Raw genomic sequence first — 26,857 nt, forward strand, 5'->3', positions numbered from 1 at the left:
AGTTTCAATTCATGAATGTAATAAAATCTTAGGTCTACAGTGATATAGGTAAAAACTCCGCCGGAGTCGAGCCAACTTTTGACATAGTTGTAAACACTTATATTTAAATACCTTTGGGATCATTTTGAACTGAAAATTTAACTTCGAAAAATCTTTCGCACCCTTTCGGAAACCCCCGTTTGCACGGCCTTGGCCGATACAAATATCAAATTCTTCTTTTGTCACCTCCTCTTTCGATTTTTCCAAAAATCCCGAAAGAGTTGAACGAGCGAAAGTCAAATTGTAGAAAATGGGAATTGTAGCACTTTTTGAATTCGAGATTTTTTTTTTTTCAAATTTTTGATCTAAAATGACTCTATTTTTTTCGTTTTTGTACAATGTAGTTTGTATGCAAGTTTGTTTAGTGCCAGTATTTGTTCAATTTGTTCCAATTTATTGAAAATATGGATTATTTTAGATTATCCCCTCTCGTTCAAATTCAAGTGACAGAAGAAGAAATTTCAAATTTTTTCCATCCTAATCAATCAAAAAAACATATGGGAATCGTTTTTTTGCGGAGAACCAATAAAATTTTCTGTTTCAGACCCCATAGAGTTGACCAAATGGGACTGAAATTTAGCTTGTGTTAGTGCTAAGAGGAATTTCAGCTCACAAAGTTTTGATATCGGTTTTCTTCGTATGTATACCGTATATTTTCGAACTCACAGAAAAATCTGTAATTTCACAGAATTTGAGCGAATTTATATCACAGAATCTGTTTCACAGAACACGCCAAAACACACATTTTTTTCGGCAACCTTCATACTAAGGTGTCTATGGATGTATGGAAAAATTTCATCATCAAATTTAAAGATCTTTTAAAAATTGACCTGTGCTAAATTTCAGCGAAATCTGACTTAATTTAAGGAGGCCTCAGAGCGATTGAATATTTGAACAAAATTCTAAAACTGAAATAAACAATATTTTTGGTTAGAAATGATTTGATTGCATAAACCGTCGAAATTGCGTGCTATTTAGTTTCAAAAAAATGGCCAAAATTTACATCCTGAAATTTTGGGTTTTTCTGGCAACCGAGAGCATAAAATCAAATGTTTTAGCGTTTTATATTGACTTTTCATATGAGTCAAGTCATATTCCGCTGCAAACCACGTATGTATAGTATAATCTATTTATTTACATTTCAAGGTGGTTTAAGGCTTAATGGAATAGCCTATCCATATTTCTTCACTATAGGTGTTCTTAAATCAATTAAACTGATTAACTATTCTATTTACACACATAAAGTAGCTAAGATGGAATCTCAATCAATGAGGATATTGCTTTTTCATAAGTATTTACGTGCCAATTGAAAGTCTGCCTTTTGCAATCGTACTTACTATTGGCATTTTTAATTTCAACTTCATTAGTTATGGTTACCGTAGTTTAAATAAAGCCGTTCTTTTAACATGGTTCAGTAAAATATATAGAGGAAATTCCCTCCTATCCAATGCACGATTCGTGCAGAAATCTATTGGAACTACTGCTCACTAGTTTTTTTTTTCTATTCAAATTAACGGAACAACCATAAAAATGTGCAATAGCACAGTCAAGTATTTTCAAAAGCTTTGCAATGGAGGTGTAAGCTCTAAGTTTATTTAGATCGAAACAAAATACAGTGCTGCGTTGTTTGAAAAAAGTTAGGCAATATATTTCACAATTTTCTGATGTGCCGAGAATTAATGAGCAGATTTTGACTAATTTGGGTCCTCTGAAGAACAAATTGAGAAAAGTAAGATTTATTGGTAAATTTCAGAAAAAAAAAGTTCAAATCGTTAATCTATTGAGTGTAGATATGAAACTATACTGGAAGTTAGGCAGCCTGTAACGTTATTCGGGTGCAACCAAATAAAAAAAAAATTCTTCGAGGATCTGTCAATGAGTTCTTGAAATCTTTTATTTTACATAGAACGGATGTTCTTTTTTTGGCATGTGTGCCTAATGTTAACATACCGTTTGATTTTGACTGTTTGTGGCGTTATTTTCGACTTATCACAACTACAAAAAAAATTGGTAATGTAACGAATCATCTTAACTTTAATCATACACACCATTTAGTTTCCTTACTCCTAATTTTTTAGTAAAAACCGTTTTTTTTAAATATGTCCTAATTTAACGGGATTCGTAGCATGTTTCTTAAAAAAACACAGTTTAAGAAATGGAAGATATAAGCTGAACTTTTGAACCGATTTTTTTTGGAAATTTTTGTCGGTTTGTTGATCACAACGATTTTTGTAAAAAGACTGTTAAAACAATGTATTTTTCAAGTTAAAAATAAAAAAATGCTATGTTCATAATTAGGAACATTTTTTTCTGTGTGTTCCTAATGTTGGACATAGTCAAAATGTTCCCAATTATTTTGAAGTTATAGCGTTTTTTTTAATGAATATGATTGACGTAAATTAAATAAAATAAATGATCGACGAAAAAGTGTTATAACTTATTTTGTCTTAACTTTATTTTATTTTAACTAACTGTAAAATATAAATGTTTATAAGTTAAAACATGGTAATTTCTTTTCACTATGGTGTATTTCAAAGTTATATCTATATGTCGAAAATATGTTTTTGAAAGATTTTAAAGAGCGCGGTTTAAGAAACCCGAAGAAGTTTTGGAATAGACATGAAGCTTCACAGCTTAGAGAAACCATAGCTAATTTAAATATTTAAGGAAGCTTTTAATTAAAACCATGTGTCCATTCCCAAAGAAAAACTTATTCATATTCATGAGGCAGGCATGAGCATTGTACAAATTCCATAGAAAATCTTTGTTCGAAAATTTAAAAGAACTAATTTGAATTATTGAACCATTTGTCTTCTACTTTTACAATAAAAGCGTTTTCTCGAAAATTGCAGAATTTTCAAACACATATTTCAGCTGAAAACTGCTAGAAGCAGAGCATCGATCTTCCAATAATTGAAGAACAACAGGAAAACTTCTCGGGGTCTGCAACAAACCAGGTTAATCTTAATTTGTCACATGTATTTAATGGGCGATGATAGTCCAAAGCTTCTCAATTCGTCCTCAAATCGAAGACCAATCTGAGAAACCTACACGCGATAGAAAAGCACTGAAAGGTAATTCTTTTATCGAAACAAATCACCTAATTCCGTATTAATTTTTTTAACTTTCAAAGCAGATGATTCTTCGCAGTTCTTGAAGTTACCTCAGACACCACAAAAAAGAAACATCTTAACTACAGAAAAGAAATATTTTCCTGTTCTATCAGCTGGAACCCGCATCGACGAACTTACAAAAGCAATGGATGCAAACAAGTAGTTTGAAGAGGAAAAAATCAAAGGATTGAAGAAAGACTCAAAAATATTAAAAATGTACACCATCGAAAACAGAATCGAAATGGAAAATTGAACAAAGAGTCTGAATGAAATACGTTGCAAACTTATTTGTATCCATTACTTTAAATTTTCTACTTAGGCTGGAACAAATATCAATTTCTTCTTTTGTCACACCCCCCCCCCCCCCCCCCTTCGAAATTTCCAAAAAACACTAAGGGGGAAATAAATAAAGTTTGAAGTATTTTATGGAAACTTCGAAAAATTTGTCCAAATGATTACAAGAGCAACAAACAAATTGTGAAAGATGGGAGTTTTATCACCTTTTGAATCCTTGATTTCATTGAATTTTTCGATAAAAAATAATTTGATTTTTCGGTTTTGTGCAATGATACTTTATGCAACATTGTTGCGTACAAGCTTTTGTGCAAATTGTTATAATTTATTAGTTTTTTGCATTATTTTTTATTATCCCACCCTCGCGATGTTCCCACCCCGATGGACGAAAGAAGGATTTGAATTTTGTTGCTTTATCAAATATGATAAAAGTTAAATGAAAAAAAAAAATGTTGAAAAAATTCAAGTTTCATCAGTCCGAATTGAAAAATGAAAAGTTTGATTTTTTATAAGCTTAACATCCACTACTTTCTTTAAAACTGGCATAAACGAACTTGTTGTAGAATTTGGCATGTTTTCTCTGGTCGTATTCCAAAAAATATTGTAAAAGTTATGATAAAAAGGAATGTTTTAAGAATTTTCTCATTAAACTACTAAGAAAGATAATCATATGCAGAATTAGGAACAAATATTGGGTATGCTTATACACTTTTTTTATATGTCCAGAATGAGGAACACATATGTTAGCAATTAGGAACAATTAGTGCCAAACTAGAAACATCGACACACTTTTAAAACACATTAGTTTTCGAAAATTAAAGCTTAAAATGATTATTTCAAACTTCAACCGAGTGCCTTAAAGAATTTGGAACTTAGTAACCTCTTACAATTGAGTTTCTGCTTACTCTTATCAAATCTAATAACCCCTGACAAAATATAGCGAAATTAGGCACACTTACCCTAATTACTTTTTTCATGGACGCACCCTGAAAGCCCAGGAAAAAAGTCCCTGATCAGACCTTGAGTGTCAATTTGAAATCCCTCGCTTAAAACCGATACATCCTTTTCTCAACCGATTTTCCCAAAATTTATAGTTTTTGAAACTTTGTAATTTAGCTCAAATATTATTCACCTAAAACGCTTTAGTTTTCCGTTATTCAAAGTCTAAGAAAAATATCCGAATACTTCGGAAAAAGACTGTAGATCAGCTACGGAATGCTAAAAAATGTCACTTAGTGTCCTAGAAAGCTGAAGTTAGAAACTATACACACAAGGATATATTGATAAATAATTAAGATCATGAAATGTAAAACAGTGCAAGTGGTTTGAAACCTGTAATTTTCAATCAATGAACCGTCAAAATGGTTTAAGTTACACCAGATGCATTTTGAAAAGAAGATTGGAAAGTTGACGTTATTTTATGTTGCTAGGACATATAAAAAACCAACTTCTGGGTGATTTTGATCAAATAACACTTCACTCAGATAGGTTCGGTGAATTTCGAATTCCGATTGACGATCCGATTTCAGCACTTCAGTTAGGTACTATTACAGGTCATCAAACGTACGGCTTTGATGTTTTTTTGGATTTTGAGTCCAAATTTTCCCATTGTATAGTCAAACGGTCCATCTAAAATCCATTAATTTTACTCAGATGTTGAAGGACTTTTCACCCTTAAAACACATTAAATCTTTCTATTAGTTATTTGTGTCAAGTTTTGTTTTCTACTTCCTATAGTATAAATGTTTCAGCAAAAAAGAAAGCTCCTTTTCATTTTTCAGAAATATGGAAAAAATAACTAGGTTCTCAAGTGTCAAAAGTATTATAATTTTTGAGCTCCGGAAAATAAGCTCTAATGGTCCTTGAATCATTTGGATGTATAAAGTACAAATAAAAACATGATGGACACATTATTACTCAATTTTTACCATCATTGAATTTATGAATTTTCACTATATCAAATTTAAAATTGTTTAGTTTAACTTGTTGACTCGCGGGGCGAACAGAGCACTATTAATCGGGGCACGATGAGCATTTTCTGCCGTAGAATATCGCAGCGAATTCAACTCGATGAAGTCAACTGTACTATAGAGCTACAGCTTGACTTGTTTCATTTGACGATTTGGCCTATACATAGATAAGATGTCGGAGAGATAATCAGATGATTCGAGTTCCTGACCGAGGCGTTTTTTTTTTCATTTACCATTCATGATCGATTATTTTAATTGTTGCATTATACGGCTAGTAGCTTGAGTTCGAGCCCAAGAGTAAACATCAGAGCCGGATTAAGCCATCGGGGGGCCCGGGGCAATTTTTCTCAGAGGGCCCCTATAATTCGATTTTTTTTTTCAAATGCTATCCAGAAAATACAAAAGCTTTTAAACGTGTAAAAAACTGGGGATAAGTTCAGTATACAATCTTCAAATAGCCATGTAGTCTGCGTAGATAGTTTCTGGTATCTTCAAATTAAAATTGTTAATCAATCGCGTGCAAAAATTGCGGAAGAGTTTAGAAATTTCTTAGAAACGAAAACTCTAATTTAAGCTGCAAAATGCTTAAATTCAATTCTCATTTTTTTTTAAAACCCTTATCAACAATTAAAATTCTCTAATTTCAAAAAAAATTACCGGATAGATATTTTAAATGATTTTCATATCTTAATTGATCGTTTGGTTTGTGCTAATTCGAGAAATATTTACCTAGTGATATTTAGTAAATATCTTGAAGATTTGAAACATAGAAAACAAAATTAAACAAAATAACTAAATCTATATTCCATAGAGATACAGATATAAAAGTTTATGAATTCAAAACTTTAAATCACGTTATATTCAGAGCCAAAATTCAGTGTCCTAAATATAAATCATAAATTCAAATCAAGTTTTGAGAAACAAAATATGAATTTAATTTTAAAAAAAAAGGGATACAAAGTTACAATCAGAACAAAATAAGAAATTGCACCAAATGTGAATTTCAATTTTATGTCTTTGAAACACAAAAAAAATCTTTTCATGAGATGTTTTTGAATATGAATCTCATCAGATAAATTTTGTTTATCAAATTGTTATTCTAAATGTGACGAAAGTTTCATTCGATGCCCTCAAAGCCAAAGGGGTATAAGTGCAAAAATGTTCGGTTGAAAAAAATTTTTAAAACACATAATCAGTTATCATTGAAAAAAAAATCAGATACGGAATCCAAATGAGTTTAGTACTCTAAACTAAGGTTGCCAGATTTCCCGGTTTTATCCGGGTTTGCCCGGATATTTAACACAAAGTTTGACAAAAGTCCGGTCCGGCCCGGTTGCCCGGATTTCATAGAAAAAAGCCCGGATTTTGCCCGGATTAATTCACATTACTTTCCAAAACAAACAGAGAAAATCATATTGTGTTGTGTTGTTCTCAAACGGATTTTTTTGAGCAAGTTTTATAAAATTAATAATGAAAAGTTTTTTTGAAAGCTTAAAATACGATTTAGAAATTGCCGATGAAAAAAATCAAGTTTTTTTCTCGATTTGTGTTGAGTATTTCCTGGTATTTGATCAACTTCGCCCACAAATTGCTCGGATTTTTGGTCGACATTTTGGTATCAAATGCCCGGATTTTGCTGGGATGTTAGCTAAAATAGCCTGAATTTGTCAGGCCCTGGTACGTGCTGAAAAAAATCTGGCAGCCTTACTCTAAACAAAGATCCTGAAATTTCAAAATTTAGAAAAATGATGAAACTGAATTTCAGTAACTGAAGAAACAACACAAGATTTGAAAATCCCAATGAATAAATCTGGAAAAAGATCATAGAAAAATTCAAATTAAGAAAATCACTCAATGATACAAGCAACTCAACTATCAGATCGTTTTTATAATAGTTTGAGAATGATCATTTAGAAAATAATATGCTGAATTAAGGATATTCACTTCAGTAGATGATAAAATTATGGTTAAATCAATTGAAAATGTTCCGGTACAAATTTCAATTCTAAGACAGAAATTCGTATGGAAATCTAATAAAGAAACTCTGTACTGTCGATTTGTCCAATTCAAGCAACTACTTTTTTAAAAAAGATTTTACTTTCAAAAATAGGCAGGAAAAAGGGTTTGGAATTTATTAACCAATGAAAATTTCAATAATAATGATTGAAAGGTGAAGAGCTATTCTAATACGCGGTATTAACCCGGATACTGCCCGGGTAAAATTCTGAAATGTTTATCATAAAGCGAAATTAGCTGCTATTTAAGTGCAGTAAACCATAACTTGGAAACTTAACGTAACAACAAACATTATTTTTGTGCAAGGCGTTTGAATGTAATGAAAATGAGGAATTTTTTTTTATTTTACCTGTTCTGTACAGAATATCGTAACTGTTATGTTTCGATAAAAAATGAAAATTTGAGGTGTTTTGCCTCATATTCTTCTTAATTTTTTTTTCGAATTCGATTTTGTCCAGAGGATTTTGATATTCTCAGCTCGCAAAATGTGGGAGAGCTCCTTCACTGCTTACTCTAGGGGGCCCCTAATCTTTTTAAGACAGAAGCTAATCTAGATATTTTTTCACGTGGGTCCTTTAGTTTTTATATTTCAAGTTTTCATACAGATTTTCTAGTTTTGATTCCTTTTCATGGATATGTAGTAGTATGATTGAAGTAATGTTAAAACTTTTTTTAACCTCGGGGGCCCCCCCTAAGCCGGGGGCCCGGGGCAATTGCCCCTTTTGCCCCCCCTTTAATCCGGCCTTGGTAAACATCGAACACAGTTGTACCGGATAGTTTTTCAATAACGATCCTTCAACTGCAACGTTGATAAAGTTGCGAATGCCGTAAAGATGGTGAAACGACTATAATCGAAAAAAAAATCATCCTCCAAACAAAGTACCAGAAACCAGAAATGTATGAGTGTAAGTGAATTGTTTGTATTCTACTAACAGACTTAAATTTTTCTTTAATTGCTTTGTTTGATGGATCTGCGACTCACCGTCTATTGGAAAACGACGGTAAATGAAAAAAAAAATCGCTTCGACCAGGAATCGAACTCGAGTTACCTGATATCTCTCCGACACCTTACCAATGGGCCAAACCGTCAGATGAAACAAGTCAGGCTATAGCTCTATAATACAGTTGACTTCATCGAGTTGAATTCGCTGCTAGATTGTGCGGCAAAAAAAGTTTCATCGTCCCCGGATTAATGGTGCTTATAATGCCCAAGTGGAGGTTCTCATTATGCCCCTACAGTGACTGATTTTCAACTTTTGGCAAAAAAAATTTCAAATGCATTTTTAAAAGTTTTTATCTATTTTCAAGTTTCAGCCAGTAAGGAAGTAGACATTTTTAGTGTCTAAACACGAAACAATGATGTAAGTAAGGAAAGAAGTAGACATTTTTAGTGTCTAAACACGAAACAATGATGTAACTCACATATAATAACTGTTTTCTATGTTAAAATGAACGTCCTTCTTAATGTGTCCATTATGCCCTTATCTCCCCTATAATTATTATACTGAAGATATTTACACGATTTTCAGTCCAGTGTATCCGCTCTGAATAACACCCTTCTCCCTTCAATATATATTTCTAAATTCAGGATCCTCAATCGATCATCGAAATTGTCTGGTTAGTTTGCTTGAGTGTATAAAACTAGCATCGCGTTTTGCTCGTCGAAATGTGATCACCATTCCAAACACATAAATATCTAATCAGCAAAAGCTGAAATTTACAAACAGTTCAAATTCTACTTTAAGCCCGTTTCCGCATATGATAGATCACCACGCACTGCAGCACTACCTAGTAGGTACAACTCAGTGAGCATCAGCAGGTGATTAAATGCGTGATCCCTTCCTCCGATAAGAGTCCGACGTGAGCTCCATTCACTATTCCACGCCTGAGACCTCCCACCGGTATATGTAGGAGCTGTCTTCCTAGACTTCCGATATGTTTCCCATATGATCGTGAATCGTGATTCCTTCCTCGTTCGTTCGCTAGCTCGCCAGTATGTTGTGTGTGATTCAGGAATCATCATATGTAAAACACATAACAGCAGCGGCATTAGGGATCGGCAAATAAACAAACAACAAGCCGCGTCAGTCAGAGCATCACCAAAGCGCGACGTTATTTACACACCTCGTACCGGAATTAGATTTGGAGAATTTGCAATTGTCACTAAAGCACATACAAACACACCGCTGCCTGGCTGGCTGACTGGTCAAGGGCGACAAAACCGAACCCCGGGTCCCACAAAATCCCCTTTTTTTGCTTGCTTCTGGATAACGGATTTGTTTTGCCGAGTTGCTTCCAGCTCATATAGTAGGTATCTTCAAAAATATTCGCGAATCAGCCTGAACCGTGGTCCAGCACATGCGCTTGATCCTCACCGATCTCCCGCAAGTCCATGGGACCGTGACTAGTTATGCTCGGCGCGCTCGAGTAAACGGCACAATTTGAATAAATCACATAAAATTATGCTGATAAACCTTTTGAATTGATTGATAATTTGATTAATGGTACGTTAAAGTGTCACGTTGCTGCAAATTATGTGCCGGCTGGATTTGCTGCTTGTTTCGCGGGGTTTGGTCGTAACTAGTTATTAGAAGATAAAGACAAGATCAATCTTGTTCCTACTGAATCACTTTGTTAGCCCATCTTCGATTTGGCTGCTGTATGAGAAAAAACACCTGGGACACTGTGTATGGTATTTAATTTTAAATTAGAGGTCGTTGCGCTACTCGGATATCTCAACGATTTGGCGAAACAACAGATTTCCAAAACAGAAAAAACAAATATCGACCTTCTTTCGATCGCGTCGTCGACGTCGTCGTTTGCGAAACAACTCTTTCCTTTAGCCGATCTCTTCGTACTACGCCCGTACATAAATTGGACCCGATTAGCCGCAAAGAGGATGATCCGAATCAGCCGCAGATCAGAAAGAAACTGTTATCATTGGAATTATTCTAATCAGCAAATGGCCATACGCGTAGTATGTGCTCTGGTTCGACGCGGCGGCCTTTTTACATACATAGGAGCGTGTGTGATGTGTGAGCGGGATTGGAACCGAAAGTTTCCAGAGCATTTTCGAAGTGTTTGAAGTAGCTGCGATTTGCCGGGACAAGTCTGTCAAAATCTACGGTATAACAACAGGCAGGCAAGCAACTAACACTACAAACAACGTCAACAATAGCAAGAACAAAATCACAAATGGTATCAATCTGAACCACAGCTTAGGATTTTATAGAGCACCTGTTGGGCTGGGTCAAGTTTGTTTCTAATATTATTCATTCACAAAGCTGCTCATGCAAAGCTGCGTTCAGAGAAAATGATCTGGGAATGAACATTTCATAAACTTTGCATAACGCATTAAGGGTTTTAATAACTCTGCGTTGGCCCTTGTTAACAATATGATAAACCGTAATCCGTTTGATTGCGCTCAGCAAATTTAAGTCGAATAAATAAATTTTAGTGATTAGTAAACTATAGGGCTCTGGACAATTCATTATTAAACTGAACACCTAATTTAATGTAATAATGTAATATAAATGTAATGATGAATTGGTACGAATAAAGACATATTTAAAAAACCCTAATCCGCTCTTGAGTGTCAATATGACACTATTGGAAGTTAAGAGTTTTACATAATTTCTCGCATCTTAGAAAAGTTTCTTAAAGTTTTTGATTTTCATATAAAATTTGAAAAATCAAGCAATAAATGCACAATTTTTAACGTTTTTCGATCCTTAAAAAACTTTACCCAGTATGACGGATTGGTTTAATAATATGATCAAAATACGAACAATCACTCATTTTTTTCAATTAATAACTTTATAATTCAGTTACCTGTCTGGGGTAAAATGCAATAAAATGCAAATCATAGAAACACCTTGTAAATCTCGTTTCTATATGCTGGAATATGATTGTTTTGTATCACGCATCTGTCAACATTGAAATTTATTTCATCCAAACAATTATTTTTATGATTTCAGCTTGTAGGGTTTTTTTTGTTGTACTGTTTTATCCCTAAATGTATGCAGCATCCATTTTCAGAAAAAAAAATGTTAAAAAATTAGTTTTTACAGAACAAAAAATTACTGTAATTGATGTTTTCATGCGTAATAGTCTTTACGGAATCGCAAATTTATCAAAAAAATTTATAATTTCATGCTTTTCCATAAGATTTTTCATTAAAAACAAAGTTTGTTGCAAGTTACCCCATTTTCTAAGGAGAGTGAAAATCGTATGTTTTTAGAAAATTAAAATAACCGCAAAAATCAATAATTTTTCTGATTACGCCAATTTGATATCCCATCATTCTTAAAACTTTTGATGCATAAGGACAATGATTAACTGTGAACATAAGTTTTTTAGAAGTCATTGAAGTTGAAAAGTGTTGCATGTTGCCCCAGTTGATGGAATCTCTCTTGTTTTTAACCGATTTATAAAATTTATAATTTATAGTTATTGATTTAAAGTTTTAGAAACCTTGTAATGTAGCTCAAATATGTTGGTCAGACAATATTCACATACAACACTTCAGTTTTCCGTTTTTCAAAGTCTAAGAAAAAATCCGAGAAAACATGCTGCGGTAAAAAGACTGTAGATCAGCTACGGAATGCTCAAAATAATTTTCACTTAGTGTCCAAGGAAACCGAAGTTTTTTTTAAATTTTCTAAGATCACAAAAAATTTAAAAAAGTTGTGTGAAAAGTGTACTTTTCAATCGATGAACCGTCAAAATTGTTTAAGTCACACCATATAAGTTTTAAAAACAGGTTTGAAAAGTTGACGTAATTTGGCATATTTTCGAATCTTTAGGTTTTCAAAATACTAAACACAGAATTTTTGACGAACTTTTAAAAGTAAGCTGTTTTTCGAACTTTTTACTATTTCTCAGATTTCCTTGCACTTAAATTCAACTTTGCACTGAATTTTGAGTTTATTCACGCAAGATTTTCGCAATCAATTTGTATTAACCAGAATGGAAATTTTATACCGATTCAAGTTGTGTCGGAGAGATAAGGGCATAATAGCCACCTTAAGGAGGACGCTTATTTAACCATAGAAAACAGCTATAGAGAATTCTGCCCAAAATGCCTTTGCGGGGTAAAACGCCAAACGACTATACTTTTTATAGATTATGAAGATTGAGAAGTATTATGTAAAGTCTTCTTACCCAAATGTGTTCAGGAAATCAATATCTTCAATAACTTCATAACTTCAATATCTTAAATAATATTAATTGCCAATGAAACGTGAATTACAATAAAAAAAATGTGCAAATGAAATAGGCTCTAACGCAAAGGTGACTACTTAGAACACTGTTTTTTTTGGTTGTTCAAAGAATAAATTCAAATTATCAATTGATGAAAAACTGCTGAAAATTGTTGTTTTATGATAAACTGAAAATTTATTAAACTTTAAATATCCGATCAAAATACCCTCATCGAATTTCGGACAAATCGCACTCCTCTCAAAGTGCTGTTCGGTAAGACGTAAACAAAGCTAAGTGTTTTACTCAAGATTTTGGAGTACAGTTTTCCATGAATACAGACCGATTATCAACATGATACATCGATCTTATACTTCGCTTAGTCCTAAATTACCATTAGAATACATAATATTTAGAGCTTTCGATCGGGTTTGAGTAAAGAATGTGCACTGAAAATCGAATCGGTTCACTAATTTCGTCGCCAATAGCTTCTGGAAGTTCCACCGAACAGAAAAGGAAAGACCGTGAGAAAGAAGCCCATAAGAAAAAAACGTCCTTAGACGATTCCAGTCAAGTAAATTTCGTAGGTGTTGAATGTATGTAGTGGCGAAAGTTTAAATAAATTTCGTTTACGATAGAATTAAATTTATTTTAGTTTTTTTTTATACCGAAAGTAAAGACGAAAAAATAACTATATAAAAGATTCAAACATCATTTCAATACTAAACATATTTCTCGTAGCTTTCAACATCACATCGCGTTGAACTCACTTAAAATTCACGTTCACCAAGCTAAAAATCCTATTAGGGAAGCGTTAACTAATTTTATTCGTTCAATTTACGTGAAAATCAATTGGATAACAATTATATAGTTTTTCACGTAGACATGACGTGCGCATTTTTTTGCGTGCAGCAGAAATTTTTGTTGAAACCAACATAGTTGAAAATAAAGTCAAAAACTTCAAAATTATTCATTGGAAAATAATTACAAACCACTTATTTAATGTGTAGATAGAATATTTTTTCACTTTTTTTTTAGAATTTTATAAAGAATCAATTTATTTTCACTGTGAAAATTAGCGCTGATGTGGTCTGGCGCGAGTCTGGTAACCCAGGCGTACTGGGTTCGATTCCTGGTATCGGCAAGAAAAACTTTTGGGTTCGAATCCCATAAGTTGCCGACGAGATGCTTGGGGAGTAAGTAGAGGCCAGTCTCGAACTCACCCTTGTCCTTCCTCCAACTGGTATCAGGAGGGGTTGGTTCATTATCTTGAACTGCATTCTGTCCATATCCAGCCGGAATGCATATAATGAAGTGCATGATGGTCTAACCAACGTCTCATGATCGCTTACTATTCTACGCTGCCTCCTCTAAACTTTAAAATTTCCTTCTCGAAAAACTATCCCTAATTTTCATTTCCAGCGTCAGCTCCCCGAGCTATTTAAACGCCACAAAAAAAAATTATTTTCACTGTGAAAATTGTTTTTTTTTTTGACATCTTTATGTCATCGCGACTTATAGCAACGATGAAGTTGGCGGACGAGCCATTGAAAAACTTATCCGGTACAACTGTGATCGAAGTTTACTCTTGGTCTAGAACTCACGGACATCGCTTAGCTTAGCTTAGCTTGATTGACTACTCACATCCACCTTAAATCGTTAAATCCAAAATGCTTTTCGAGAGTATACATCTTTGTATGAAAAAATATAGATTGGTTTATTATAAATTGGTTCTTTTACTTGAGTATTAGAATGAAGACTAGACAGTGCAGTTCTAAGAAAAATATATAACAGCATTTTGAACTTCACGATCGCTGGTGTGGCTCAGTAGAAATATTTCCACATCGCCAATGGTTGCTACTCCGTGATTGACCGAGGCCATCAATTTTGCCCAGAGGTCAAAAGAATGGTGTCTGGGATTGACAGCGCATTCACAATGAACAAAACTGATGCTCTCTCTTTACACATCAATAACGGCGCCGGCCACGTCCTAGTAGTCAAGAGATAGATTTGGAAAAGAGAGAATGGGATAAAAGAACAATATTGCGCTTTAGGACCGAGGTCACCTCTGCATCCTAGCAAATAATTTTGTTAGGCAGTGGGGAACATGGATATGCTCTGGAAACACTTTTGACGAGTGCATGGAGCTGACTTTTAAACCTGTTTTCCTAATTTGTGCGGTTTCTTGTTTTTTTCTTTCCTTATAATATCTTTATTTTTCAATTTCATGCTTTAAGTGTATTATTCATAAATAAACAAAAAAAAAAAAACTTGAAAAACGATTGAACTCTCGTTACCCTGACGGTTCAATATACATGTATTTGATTTTTCTGTATTTTTCCTTCGTTCGTTTGCTCTTTTTTTATAAAAATATTACCAAAATTCCATGTCCTAGCAATTGACAAAAAGATTTCTCAATATAAAAAACAATAATTAACTATTTTCAGAAGTAAATAAAAAGTAAAAAAAAAAAACAAACCAATTGGTTATTTAAAAGAAAAGATTAAAAATCATAAATTTGCTTTAAAACATTTGAATACAATTTTTATGGTCTTGTGTTTTAAATTACCATTTATATTATTCATGAGTCTTTCGAAATTTCGCATATCAATAAGTACAATGTGATGTTCTGGTGTTTTTTGCATTCTTTACTGTACTGAGGAAAGGAAGAGATTGTTTGAACATCTTTGGTATTTTTAAATGAAAATCAAGAAACTAACATGGAACACAAAATTTAAATTCATTCATCTTTTTTAGTGAATCAGGTAACTAGCTATTTCTGGTGTAATTGCTTTCAACATAATATCAAATAATAAAACAAATTAAGAAAACCGACAATAACATGTTACATGATACACGCTTTCTAAACTAATATTTCATACATACACTTGACTTTTGAGCGAAATTGATTGTGATTGTACAATCTGAATGAATGATTTTAAAACTGATAACGAAAGCGCGTTCAAGTTTACCTCGAGTTTCCAATCTTGTTGTACATAATTTTAAATTGCTCACACGTCAGTTATCAATGCTATTGCCATTTTTTAAATATGCTAACTGTTACAAAATCACAAACAAGAATAAAGGTTTCTAAATCTGGTCTATGGTATTTTAATGGCGCCTTGAGGTATACTAAGTTTAAAATGAACGGCGGCTGTTATGTTTACGCTTGGCATAATACGTCATAGCTCCATAGCTAAGAATAAAATTGGTATCGGAAAACAATCATACTGAATTTTTTTTTCAGGAATAACACCCGTGGATCTTTCAAGAAATCAAAATTAAATAAAACATAGGAATAAAAATAAGCTATGGGCGTTCACATGACAATGTTCCTCAATATCAAAATGAATTCCGAAACGCAACATCTAGTTATGGACTAAAAATCAACTCACTCTTCAAAACTTTTCTGTCTCATTGTGCACAAATTTGTATTCAAATTTTTAATTACAAAGTATATTCAAAACATTTAAGCGATTCGTGAAACTATAATAATACGATGTTTTTACTATTGAGCTTGAGCTTGAGCTTGCTATCAACTACGGTCCACCTGCGGCCCCTTCTGGCCAATGGCATAATGGTTGCACTCCGTGATTGGTTCGAGATAATCAACATTGCACAATGAACCAAATGAAAGGTGCTGGGAACAAGCAACACAATCTCACTGTACAATTTTGAGGATCTCCTACTTTTAAATGAACCAATAACGACGCCGGCCAAGTCCATGTAGTCGATAGGAGGAAGGGAAGTGCAGCACATGTGGAAATATGTTTAGCGGAGACCGGCTGTACGCCATCCCTCCACATTTCTCCACGCTGATTGTTTGAGGGAAAGGGACGTGTGACATGGAAAATCACCTTGGTAGGCGACTAAGTCACTTGATACCTATGCTCCTCACCTCCTAAGTTTCCTATTGAAACTCCTGAACATTTCTAAAGAGGCTTTTAATTTTATTTTCAAAATGATTTTACTTTATATTCTTCTACTCAAAGGTTAAAAAAATATAACTGTCCGATTTTACGCTATTTGGTGGCATAACCATTTTGACCTGCTAGTTTTTTTTTAAAACGTAGTTCCAATTACTTTTATAATATAACTTCTTTCTTTCCTAAGCTATCTTATCTGCCTCTTTTGTTGAAGACGTTTTGTAAAGTTTCCAGAAAAGCTTTCTATATGAATTATTAGGTTTTTGATGTGCAACCTCAACTTTAGACGGGGACTACTAAAATTGGTATAAAATCGAATCGAATTATTATTAATAAAAATTGAGCACGAGTTTGTTGAATCAATCAATGTAAAACTAGGGTCACAATAATTTAAAATATGATATTTTTGTATTATATGATTCAATATAGCTTTATTTTTGTCAACAAAATATTCAAAAGCTTTTGCCTTCGAATTTTCAGAAAAAACTTTTGTGTATAAATTTCTTAGAATTTGAAAATGTTAATATTTCATTAAACTAATGTTTTTGTTATCACTTTGAAAAAAAAATTGTATCACACGTATGGTGGGCCCCTTACTACACCTCTTTCTAATAAACCGTAATATGAACGCACTTCTCACCAAGGTCTTTTGATACACTAGGTTCTCCGACTTTCACAGTAAGTAGGCGAGGAGTGAGCGGGGCTCTCAATGAGTTTGTTTATTTTTTGCTCAGCTTTTCGGTGGTTTGTTGGTAAACAAACTTCATGAGTTCCGTATAGTTGCATAGCCTACATAGCAAAAATGGCTGAATCGGGAATTCGATATTCGGTAACACCTCCTGAATATATACACACCTTGCTTCTCACAAACGAGCAACCACGCCGTCAAATTTAAATTTTCTCAGCGATTGCTGCGATCTAAAATCGAAGCGTGGCTAAGAATTGATGGGGTAAAGGTCACAATAAGTGTACTGTTTGTGAATAAGTCCCACAGAATTGAAAAATATTTGAGTTTTTCCTTTATACAAGCAGTTATAAACTTATAAAATATTTTTGTTTCACTAGATTTAAAACCAAAATTGTAGATTGAGCTCAATAGAAGAAAATTAAATTTATTGGCGGCAATGATGTTTCGCTTTTCCTAAACTTGTTCATTTATGCGCAATGACCCTTCTGTTCGAAATTACCTAGATGCTGACACTTTACATACTAGCAGTTAAAATCAAAAGCACAAAACCTCATCTAGAAGAAAAGCTTCCAAACGGCGTGTAATGGAAAAAAAAGGTAAAATTCACATGCAAACAGAATGATTTGGAATTTCCTCACCGAGTTTTTCTGGAACCAATCCATCCTCGTTTGAGTAGCCATCTTCCAGAAGTCAATCGTGGTTAAAACCTTTTTCGGTCACTAAATTTTCCAATTATTTCATATGCTTCTTCTGATGAAATCTTTTTTTCCCTTAAAACAATCACACTTGAATACACTTTATAAATTCGTCTCCAAACCATAGCACTTAGCTTCTCGTGTTTCTTTTTTTGCCAATCATTACACTCGCCCCAATAATGCACCTCACACACTTGTTCGGGTGTGTTCTATAAACTCTCTTGGTCTAGAACTCACGGACATCGGCTCAGAAAGCAACTGTAAAAATTGTGTTGTTGTCGAGTCGTTTTGATTCAATGTTTTTGAGCATCAATTGCAAGGGCGTTCTGCATCCAATGATTGCAATGGTTGATTTGAAAAGCATTTTTAAAAAATCGAAAGTTTTCTTAGATTTCAAAACAAAAATTAATTTTTAATTGAGAAAATGAGTAGCAAATAGAAATACGAAGAACATGTTGCAATGTATTCGGGTGCACAGCTTATATATATCGCATAATCGGTCATTTCCCTTAGCAGGTGCATATTCCCCCGAATGACCCTAATGTGTGAGTACATCATGGTTTCGTGTTCAGACACTTAAAAAGTATATTTTCTAACTGGGTGAAACTTGAAAAACTAGATAAAGCGAATGAAAATGTCCCCTCCAGGGGCAGTATAAGCACCATTAATCGGGGCACAATGAGCGTTTTCTGCTGTAGAATCTAGCAGTGAACTCAACTCGATGAAGTCAACTGAAATATAGAGTTTCATCTGACAATTTGGCCTATTTGTAAGGTGTCAGAAAGATAATCGGAGGATTCTAGTTCGATTCCTGGTCGAGGCGATTCTTTTTACCATTCATCATCGATCGATACATTTTGCACTAAACGATGAGTCTTAGATCAAACGAAGCAATAACATAATAACGTAAGAGTGTTCTAGTGTTTTTTTTGGCAGATGATGCTACTAGCCGTATTATGCCAGGATAAAATAATCGACCATGAATGGTAAATGAATATAAAAAACGCCTCGACCAGGAATCGAACTTGAGTCTTCTGATTACCTCTCTGACACCTTACCAATATGCAAAATCAACCGATGTAAAGTAGACTGGTCCATAACAAAAAAATCCTTATATTCCACGCGGCACCCCGTAGGTTGATGCCTTTAGGTGAAAAAATGACATTCTGAAAGTTTCAGGTCATTTGGCAGAAGCACGAGCTGGCGCAAAGGACTTGAAATTTGTATGGATATTTTTGGCAAAATGTATGAAAAATCTACATACTTTCACTCTTTGTGTTCTAAAATATGTTTCCAGTATGCTAGAAAGCTCATAATTTCAGGAATTGTAGTTCAGACAATGAAAAACAAGTTTGTAGAAGATTGTGATAAGATACGAGTTGACGGTGATGAGTTACCCGCAATTGAATGTGTGATTTTTTTCTGAATCAAATCAATCGAAAGATTCCTTTTAATTCAACTATGGTAAATGAAAAGTTCATATACCAGTATTTCGATAGCAACTTATTACCTTCTTCAGTGAACGTTTTCGATTGATGAGGTAGTAAGTTGCTATCGAAATACTGGTATATGAACTTTTCATTTACCGTGGTTGAATTAAAAGGAATCTTTCGATTGCTTTGATTCAGTTGAATCATTCAACCAAGTAGGCTCACAACACAACAGAGTGATTTTTTTCGCATTTCATCGATATATCGTGAACGGTGTATAAGTAGATTATTAGTACTAACTTGATCGCATTGTCACACAATGAGAATAACAGAATAGAAAGTTTGTGTCCTCGGCAAAGTTTAAATACCCCATAATAATGTTTGTCTTTTTTCGCAACTTTGCCGAGGACACCAACTTTCTATCTGGTATTACCATTGTGTGACAATGCGATCAAGTTAGTAGGTACTAATGATCCACTTATACACCGTTCACGATATATCGAGGAAATGCGAAAAAATCTCACGTTCAATTGCAGATAACTCATCACCGTCAACTCGTATATTATCACAATTTTTTACAAACTTGTTTGTCATTGTTTGAACTACAATTCCTGAAGTTATGAGCATTCTAGCATACTGGAAACATATTTTAGAACACAAAGAGTGAAAGTATGTAGATTTTACATTTTGCCGAAAATCTTCATACAAATTTCAAGTTCTTTGCGCCAGCTCGTGATTCTGCCAAATGACCTGAAACTTTCAGAATGTCATTTTTTCACCTATAGGCACCAACCTAGGGGGTGCCGCGTTGAAAAAAATGTTGTAAAAATCATCCCATACTAATTTGGGCCAGTCTAATGTAAACTAGTCAAGCTGTAGCTCTATAATTCAGTTGACTTCATCGAGTTGAATTCGCTGCTAGATTCTACAGCAGAAAATGCTCATCGTGCCCCGATCAATGGTGCCCTGTTCGCCTTGAATCAACAAGTTAAAGTAAAAGCACCTTTTAAATTTAATTATAATGAAAAATAAAAAAAAATAATGATGGTTGAGTTTGTTGAGAAATATACCTACAAAAAATTTTTTTTTGTTTCGATTGTAGTCGTTTTACCAGATTTATGGCATTCGCGACTTTATCAACGTTGCAGTTGACGGATCGTGAAAAACTTATGCGGTACAACCGTGTTCGATGTTTACTCTTGGGCTCGAACTCGAGGACATCGGCTCAGGAGACAGCAGACTTGCCAACTGAGCTATATCAGGGGGGATAAGGACATAACGCGCATCCGGGGCACAGCAAGCGCTCTTATTTTCTACTAGAGTACGTATATTCTTAAATTAATTTTAATAAGTATTAGTTTCGTTCTTCCTATTGTTACGATTTTCACTTTAACTATTTAAATTTTATTGTTTAATTTTTCATAATTCTGAGTTCGTCTGTCTTAATTCATATTTCGACATCGACTGCCGCCCGTTTCACCTCATCTTTCGTCCTCGTCATCGCCAGAGCCGTATCCAGGGTGTTACACTATAGTATTAATTTTCCAGCCAAATATAAATCTCCTTATCATCCTTACAGAAATTTGTAGAAGAAATGTACAGAAATGTAAAAAAAACTAACTAGGTTTTGAAGTGTCGAAAATATTATAAATTTTGAGCACCGGAAAATAAATAAGCTCTTATGATCGTTAAATCACCTTGATATATAAAATACGCACTGCAACATGATGTGCACACTGTTCCTAAATTTTCATCATCATTCAATTTTTTTATTTTTCACTAAAATCAATTTTAAAACGCGGCTTTACTTTGACTTGTTGACTCGGGATGAACAGAGCACCATTGATCTGGGCACGATGAACATTTTCTGCCGTAGAATGCAGCAGGGAATTCAACTCGATGAAATCAACTGAATTATATAGCTACAGCTTAACTATTTAACATATGACTGTTTAGCCTATTGGTAAGGTGTCGGAGAGGTAATCAGATGACTCGAGCTCGATTCCTGGTCGACGCGTTTCTTTTTTCATTTACCATTTATGATCGAATGTTTTGATTGTTGCATTAAATTCGCCACGACTAGGAATCGAACCCGAATCCTCGAATTATCTCTCCGACATCTAACCAATAGCCCAATTCGTCAGATGAAACTAGTCAAGCTATGGTTCTATAATATAGTTAATTTCATCGAGTTTAATTCGCTGCTAGATTCTACGGCAGAAAATGCTCATCGTGCCCCAATTAATGGTGCTTATACTGCCCTAGGAGAGAGGGTCCTCATTATGCTCCTACAGTGACTGGTTTTTACCTTTCATAAAAATGTTTTAAAATCGTTCAAAAATCGTTTTTATCTACTTTTTCAAGTTTCAGCCAATTAGGAAATAGACTTTTTTCAGTGTCTGAACACGAAACAATGCTCACTCATATTAAGGAGTGTACTCGAGAAAAAAGCAACACAACTTGGTTTTGTGAATACATGGATGAACATTGATGAAATTTTCAGTGAAGCTACCTACACCCAAAATTCAACCTCTATGCCAATCGCGTGTAATCAATTACATAGCATCATTGGCATAAGACATTCGATGATTCGATTTGCGTCCGCCGGCTTAAACCTTCTACCTATAAACCCCGCAAAAACTAAAGCTCTGTTTTTTTAATAGATGGAATAGGGATTCAGATCTTCTGAGACTTAATTTGGCAGACTCCGAAATTATTTTCTCCGATTATGCGGAAAATCTTGGCGTAATCTTTGATCATGAACTGTCATGGAAAAGGCAAGTAAACAAACAATGTAGCAGAATCTACGGATCCTTAAAAAGGCTCAATCTTACCACTAGGCACCTCGATATTTATACTAAACTAAAACTGTTCAAATGCTACATTTATCCATTGTTTATATACGGAGATTTTATCTACTCAAATTGTTCAGTTAGGTCCATGGATAGACTTCGAGTTGCTTTAAACTCATGTGTCCGCTATGTTTATGGTCTATCTAGATTTTCAAGTGTTTCTCATCTTCAAAAAATGCTGATCGGTTGTCCATTCTATAACTTTTATAAACACAGGTTGTGCGTTTTGGTCCATAGAATAGTTACTAGAGGAGGTCCGCATTACATTAAAAGACTATTTGTTCCAGTAAGAAATTCTAGAACTATTAATTTTGTAATTCCACCTCATATTTCAGTCTATTACAATAATTCGTTTCTCGTAAGAGGCATCTCGAACTGGAATAATCTTCCTACCAGCATAAAGTCCATTAAATCGAAATCGGAATTTAAGAAAGCTTCACTATCAAGATTTGCATTAAACAGGTAACAACTGATTCTTATTAGTTAGACATGAAAATTCATCAGAAACAATTAAATTGAAATCGAAACAATGGAAACCCAAATGTAACACTTCAAAAAGATTGTACATATCTTATGTTACACGAATAAAATTGATTATTATTATTATTATTATTATTAATAATCAATCATTGGCTGCAAAAAAAAAAAAAAAACAGTGAATAGTTAACATGGACGACCCCTTTGGCCGACCTCTGATTTTAATTTGGATAGGTGGAATCGGTTGATTGTCCCTAATAACTCCTATGTGCAAATTTTCATCCCAATCCGATGTATTAAAACGTCAATATCACTATAATACTGAAAATTTAATATGGACGACCCCTTTTACCGGCCCCTTACACTAAATTTGATACCTCAAATCGATTGCACGTCACTCAAAACTATCGTGTACCAATTTTCATCTGAATACGATGTACAATAACGTCAATATCGCAAAAACAGCGAACAGTTAATATGGACGACCCCTTAGGCTGTCTCCTTACCAAAAATTTGACACCTGAAATCGATTTCTCGTCTTTCAACACACTCATGTGCAAATTTTCAACACAATCCGACGAAAAATAACGTCAATATCGCGAAAACAATATTTGTCTTGTATGGACGACCCCCTTCAGAAGGGGTCATCCATAAATCTGAAAACATTTTTCTTCCTTCCTGGTCCTAATGAGTTTCCATGCCAAATTTCAGCTCTCTAGCTCTTAAGACGGCTGAGTTTATAGAGGACAAACAAACAAACAAACAAACAAACAAACATACAGAAATAGCTTTATATATATACTAGCTGATCCCATACGAACTCCGTTTCGCTTTCAACTTGGACTATGTTATGAACATTTTGTATGAAAGCCAATTGCTAAGCATTTTCCAGATGCACTTCTGAATTCATTGTTAAGTAATAATTGCAAAAATATTGATCGACCACTTTGTCTGCCGTCTGCTACTAAATTTGAAATCAGAAATCCTTTGACCGTGCCAAAAAACCACGTGTATAAATTTCGACTCGATCATTGCATAACAATGCAATTATTGCCAAAAAGCTCAACCCCTTTCGGGGGCTCTTTTACAATCTTTGATGACTGAAATCGATTGCCCTTCCCTCAAAACTTCCGTGTGCAAATTTTCAAACCAATCCATTGTATAATAACGTCAATATTGCTAAAAGCAGTGAAAAATTAATTAATATGGACGACCTCTTTCGTCGACCCCTGGCAAAACATTTGACATCTGAAATCGGTTGCTCGTCCCTGAAAACTACCGTGTGCAAATTTTCATCCCAATCTGATGAAAAATAACGACGATATTGCAAAAATATTGAAAGGTTTCTATGGACGACCCCCTTCGCCGGCCCCTTACACTGAATTTGATACCTCAAATCGATTGCACGTCACTCAAAACTATCGTGTATCAATTTTCATCTGAATACGATGTATAATAACGTCAATATCGCAAAAACAGCGAACAGTTAATATGGACGACCCCTTTGGATGACCCCTTATACAAAATTTGACACCTGAAATCGATTGCTCGTCTTTCAAAACACTCATGTGCAAATTTTCAACACGATCCGACGAAAAGTAACGTTAATATCGCGAAAACAATATTTGTCTTCTATGGACGACCCCCTTCAGAAGGGGTCATTCGAAAATCTAAAAACATTTTTCATCCTTCCTGGTCCTAATGAGCATCCATGCCAAATTTCAGCTCTCTAGATCTTAAGACGGCTGAGTCTATAGAGGACAAACAAACAAACAAACAAACAAACAAACAAACATACAGAAATTGCTTTTTATATATATAGATATAGATACAGAATCCGTGTAAAAATTGTCAGTCTGATTTCAAATGTCGAGAACATTTGCAAAAGTCATTTAAAAAATTTCAAAATATATTTTACATTCTTTCGACACATTGCCGTTCTTGTTCCTGAATCAAGAGTTTTTTTTCTAATCGAAAGTAAGTGTCTAAACACCCCAAAATCAAAAGTATTGGCCCCTCTCCCAAATTATTCTGGACAAGTTAAAAAAGATATGGGTTCATTGATAATGAAAAACTGATCCCAGAAAAAAAAACAACTTCAAACGTTATTTTCTCAAATTCTTTGATTGAAAACGGAACACACGATTCGATTTGTCGTTCCAAAGTCTAACAACTTCCCCCTTGTTTTAATTTTAATTCAAAAAAGTGGAAAATCAACCACGTTATTACCACGCGCTGCACCAGATAACTAGAGTTAGCGTACATGCAGCACGATGTCGTTTTCGATCATCGATAAGATGTACTATACCCATCAGTTTATCAGTGAATAAATTAAACAAAAATAAATTCAGTCTTATCGGGTCGATTGAACGAGATCACTAGTGCATTGTCCACAATTTCTCCAATCAATTCGCCAGCTTCCGTCGCAATTTTCCATCCCATTCGGGTGACGTTTCGGAATTGCTTGAATTTAAATTATTCTCGAAAACACGAAGATAAACGTGTCTTTTTCTGAAACAAAGGTTGCAAAAGTAGGTAGGTACCTAATGAATACAAATGAAAGCTTGTGTTTTTATGAGGAAAAATGGAAGAAGTCAGGTTGTTCATGAACTTGATTTTTATGTGAGGTGGAGCTTTTTTTTGTACGTTAAATGAGGTGGAGCTGAGTGTTGCAAAAGTTTACAAAATTGAACAATGACCCTTCATTATTCCAATAATTGTAACAATTCTTCAATTATTATTATAACATTATGCCAATTTGTGTATGATTCAGTTACCAATGTAATACCTTCATTATTGTAGCCACGACATCTTGAAAAATTGTCGTTGTTCGAATCTTTTATATAAATCCTCTTTCAAATAACGCAAAAGTTCCATTGGCTTTCTATAATTTCTAAACTAGTAACGAAATAAATGACCCAGTCTACTGTCCCCTGTTTTCGTAGTATGTAGTATTTTCACAGACAAACAGATATTGTTTTAAATGTTAGTTCTAAAATCCTGCATGGTTAGGAAGTTTTTGGAGACCTTTCACGAAAAATGGCTTTAATCCTATCCGCATGGCTGTGGTACTCGTGCGAATATAATCCGAGAATTGTTCCGAGTAGGAGCATTCGTTTGCTGGTGAGTCGCCAATTGAGTATGGGGTATTCCAACTGCCAGCGAACCAGAACCCGCTGATGCTGCTGATGGATCCACCTGGAACTTTCAGCGCGATCAAAAGGGGGTGCGATTCCTCGTAGCTTTGGTTGGAGCAGGAGTAATTCCCACCCACTTAACGAAACGTTCCAACAAATAAGAGATATTTTTAACTCAGTCTTTAGTTTTGTTTGTTAGCATCTATGCCAAAAATTTCACAATTTTCGAATATTCTTAATTTAAGGAAATCTATAGATAGATGTATGTATCTATGTATGTATGTATCCACCTTGGGTTTGTGGCAGCACCGCGGTTATGGCCAAGAACATAACCCATGTAATAATGATAATATGAATAATACAACAATATAATATAATTAAATACAATGTTATATAATATGATATAATAATATGATATAATAATATGATATCATGTAATACGATATAGAGGAGATGAGGGCATAACGAGCACCCGAGACATAATAAGCACTACTCTTTTCAACGAAAGTACGTATTTTCTTAAATAAATTTTCATTAGGATTTGTTTCGTACTTCCTATAGCATTAATTTTTCACAAAAACAGGAATATCCTTATCATCTTTACAGAGATATTTAAAAAAACGGTCATGTTCTCAAGTAACGATAATATTATAATTTTTGAGCATCACGAAATAAGCTCTTATGATCTTAAAATCACCTTGATCTATAATGTACGCACTGCAACATGATGTACACATTGTTTCTCAATTTTTACCATCATAAAATTTTTGATTTTTTTTACTTTTATCAATTTTAAAACACGTTTTTACTTAAATTTGTTGACTAGGGGCATATTGAGCACCATATTATCGAGGAATAATGAGCATTTTCTGCCGTAGAATCTAGCAGCGAATTAAAATTGATTTATAGAGCCACACCTTGACTAATTTTCATCCGACAATTTAGCCTATTGGTAAGGAATCATCTTCCAAACAAAGCACATAATGTATGAGCGTGCGTGAATTGTTTGTATTCTACAAAC

General features: G+C 34.1%; 1 protein-coding gene across 5 annotated transcripts in view; it reads right to left on the reverse strand.

Annotated features, from left to right (window-relative positions):
- Positions 1 to 26,857, reverse strand: part of LOC129749513 (uncharacterized) — a 98,203-nt gene that overhangs the window by 37,477 nt on the left and 33,869 nt on the right. Inside the window, exon 1 of one of the 5 annotated variants that reach the window (XM_055744488.1) lies at positions 10,221 to 10,377. The exons of 1 other annotated variant lie outside the window; for it this stretch is intronic. The gene's annotated coding sequence lies outside the window, so the exon portion shown is untranslated. Of the gene's footprint in view, positions 1 to 10,054; positions 10,192 to 10,220; positions 10,378 to 26,857 lie in introns of those variants that run through there. 3 more of the 5 variants (XM_055744492.1, XM_055744490.1, XM_055744491.1) reach the window with 3 other exon arrangements.

The sequence above is a fragment of the Uranotaenia lowii genome, chromosome 2 (assembly GCF_029784155.1).
Source record: "Uranotaenia lowii strain MFRU-FL chromosome 2, ASM2978415v1, whole genome shotgun sequence".
Taxonomy (NCBI): Eukaryota; Metazoa; Arthropoda; class Insecta; order Diptera; family Culicidae; genus Uranotaenia; species Uranotaenia lowii.